The 3,538-nt window shown below is 37.6% G+C and overlaps 1 long non-coding RNA gene across 1 annotated transcript; it reads right to left on the bottom strand.

Moving 5' to 3' along the window:
- Nucleotides 1-697: 697 nt before the first annotated feature.
- LOC308393026 lies at nucleotides 698-2,090 on the bottom strand. Its single transcript, XR_013970907.1, has 3 exons — nucleotides 1,634-2,090; nucleotides 1,123-1,275; nucleotides 698-756 (listed from the first exon to the last, which is right to left on the bottom strand). It is a non-coding gene; the product is annotated as an uncharacterized lncRNA (long non-coding RNA).
- Nucleotides 2,091-3,538: the final 1,448 nt, after the last annotated feature.

Below are 3,538 nucleotides of genomic sequence, written 5' to 3' on the forward strand. Positions count from 1 at the left end.
AAGTCATTGCCTGCCGCATCCTCTGGAGACAGATGTTCATTGTGGTTTTCTCAATCTGTGCAGTGGCCTCAGTCAAGTCCTGGTTAAACACAAAACATTTCTTTAAGATTCCTTTTTAAACTCATCTCTTTTGAATCTACCAGTTCTAATGTTAGAGTAATTTAAACCAATGCAAGCAACATAGTAAATAGCTATAGCCAAAGAGTGGCCTGCCATGCTGCCATTCATGGTCTAACAGAGTTTCTAAGAGAGGGTGAAAAACATAATAATTTCAAATGCTTTACATTAGTTTTTGTTAGAAAGACACCGGCCCATCAGAAATCCAGGTTATGTCACTCAGAAGATGTTAGAATTTAGACTTTCAGCCCCACAATTTGGTTAGCTGTTGGTCATTTTTTCAAACAAAAGCTAATATAAATATTGGTGGGATTTTCCTTTGTTCATTAGAATGACAAATTTAAAGTTTTTTCACACTGATGTGACCCCTAATACAGGGGTGGGGATGGGGCCTCAAGGGCCGGCGGCCGAGTTCACTACCAGGCCTCATGTGAACTTCAAATTATTAAAGAGGACTACTGGTCCTAACCAGTCCAATGAGGATCAAGTGGATAACTAAATGCATTTTTAAATGTTGCAAAGCCACAATCTACTCATAAAACACTCACCATGAACTCCTGCACCAAGATGTTGCAATTATCTTTCACACAGATGCGGAGCACTTTGATGAGGGACTCCGAGCATTAATGTCATCCTTGACTATTATAACAAAGAAAACAGAGATTTGTGAACTTTTCAGTAGCACAGAAGAAAATGATCCCAGACAAAAACTCTTGACTTTTTAAACCAGTCAACATGCAACACCAGCATCTACAAAGCAATATCAAAAGTTCCTGTTTGACATCAACTTTATGGATATATAGTTTCCAGAACATTTATTTTTAAAAAAAGATAATTTTTTCTCAGTGGGCCAGTAAATGCATGACGAAAATTATGGCATCCTTTTAGTGGAATCATTACTCACAGGTAATAGTTGACTGTTTCAATGGATGTAGCATAAAAATCTTTTACTGACCTAATGCAATACATATACACTTTGTAGTTAAAGAATTTTAAAGTTCTTACTGTCATTATGGCAGCTACATCCTTTAGCTTTGTGCCCTGTTCCCCCGATCACTTTGCAAACACTTTCAGCAGACTGTCAGAGAAAAACTCAGCTCCGTCAGAAACCTTGACTGTAAAGGCATGGTTGGGATGCACTGGAATGCTGCATTTTATCTGAAATGACATAAAATTATTTTGAAATAACAGCAGGCACTGTGCTTGGTTAATCAGTAATGTTTTGTTGAATAAAAACTGTGTTTCCAGATCTTATGGGATTAAAAAAAATCCAAAGATGTTTGTTTCTGATTTGCAACCCAACAACCCACAAGTTACAACCTCATTTCAGTTCAAGTGTGCATTAATGCGAGTCCAGTAATCACCTTTCTGGCAATACATACAGGTATAAGTTAAACCTATGGCAGATTTTGGATCTCTCAGTTGTATTAATAGGGTGAGTATGCATGCACCTAATAATTATAAAAAACCTATTATAATTAAGTTACAGAAACGAAAATAGAATATACTTTCTTACCATAACACCTTGAACCCACAATCCATCAGCTGACTCCTGGTGAAATGCAGAATAGAGGTCATCTCTCAATGTGCAGCAAAAAAAACAAAAACAAAAACAAAAGGACAGCAGGTGAGGGCAGGAGGGGTAGGGATGTAAGCTAGCATAATGCCGCTGATGATATTAGCTAAAGCTGTTCAATGTCCAAAATCTCACTAACACCACGGTGCAGTAAATACACAATGTAACTGAAGAGTCAGTTGACAAATCTATTCACACAGAAAACCAAATTATGTTATGAGTGCCTCGTAATTAGGTTTAATGTGATATTACAGCTCTTGTGCCAAAGACAAATTCAAATGAAAAAGCGCCAATTCTTTGACAACAGATAAAACAGCAAATAAGCTAACGGCTCTTTTTTAGCATGTTACATGGCGACACTCTAGACGTTTAACTACATTTGGCTGAATTATGGTAAAAATGAATTCAAAAAATCAAGACATACCAAAAACGTAGAGTTGGCTGCTCGACTTGACTGAGATGGATGCCTTTTTTAAACCACGATCCAAAGCCCGCGAGATGAAATCACACGTGGTTTCACGAGATTTAACGTTGCTATCTTATTGACTTACGTCACCTGAACATGATATGAACAATTTAATACACCCTTTCTGCATATCATGTAGTTTTTACACTATATAGTTACATTTAACTTTAAAACATGAGGCAATTGTGTTAAATGCATGCAAGATGCTTACATAAATCCAAGAGATGGCCAGTCCCTTTTTTTTCAGTGAATAAAAGATGCAGCTTCAGGTTAAGGTTTTCTTTTCAGGGTTTACATCCGTGGTCATGTAACACCGTGATCCACGTGTTAGACAGAGTCAACACAAAGATAATGCGTTTGTGCCCTGGCTCTACTCTCTAGCTGAAGTGAAGTTTTATTTTGTAACAGCAAGTTCTAAAGGACCCCAGTGGAGCAGTGGCAGATCTCCCAGAGCTTCTGCATGGTTGATATAGGGCCAGGCTATTTGCTCTGACACATCCTTATTAAAATCTAGTGCGTTTGTCCTTATTCTTCCAACCCTCATCTCTCCTCTTTCTCTTTTTTCCCCACTATTCTTTCACTCCACCTCAACTATAACACCAGAATGGGGTGGAGGACTAAGAGGACATAAATTCACTGAGCTGCTCCAGGCAAGGTCTTCATCAGTAACTCATTTCTCATCATTTTACATAAAGTCAGCAGAATGCCCGTATAATTACACCAGATTTTAGTGAATACATCTAAAGCAAACCTGTGCCCATTCTCTATTGTTATTTTGCACAGTAAGGGTTCTAAAGAAAAAAAATCACTAAGTTGATCTGTGACAGAGGAATTGCAGCTGCAAAGAATTGGTCGGAGAAGAAAAAATCTCTCCATTGCATTAAACATGAAATGGTCCCATTATGTAAAGTTGTAATAAATTATGAAAGTGGCATACATTTACTGTGTAAAACATACTTTAAATACTGCATAACCACCAAGACACATGCATTTATAAACCTGTCTGGACTAAATCTTTGCTCTTAACTTTAACAGAGCAGATATATACGTGTCTTAGCTACATTTGATATTGATGAATAGTAAGTTCAAGAAAAATGCATGAGTGCTTTCCCCTCTGGAGCCGATGACTTTGCAATCCCCCTTTGTCCTTGTTTCATTAGTAATTAGTCTCCCACTGAAATATAAATTTTGTATTTTTAATCAGTAGTCGTTAGAGACTTGGGTTATGATGCTCTGTCAAAAAGGTCAAATCAGTTGAACAAATACTAATAGTGACTGAGACCATGGTTACATATGTTTACCTAAATCAGCTCTCGCTCTGAAGGACAAGTGTGTGTGTGCGTGTGTGCACACGTGGTCAAGTGTGACTTTGCAGTGAT

Source organism: Rhamphochromis sp. 'chilingali' (genome assembly GCF_963969265.1).
Source record: "Rhamphochromis sp. 'chilingali' genome assembly, chromosome: 2".
Taxonomy (NCBI): domain Eukaryota; kingdom Metazoa; phylum Chordata; class Actinopteri; order Cichliformes; family Cichlidae; genus Rhamphochromis; species Rhamphochromis sp. 'chilingali'.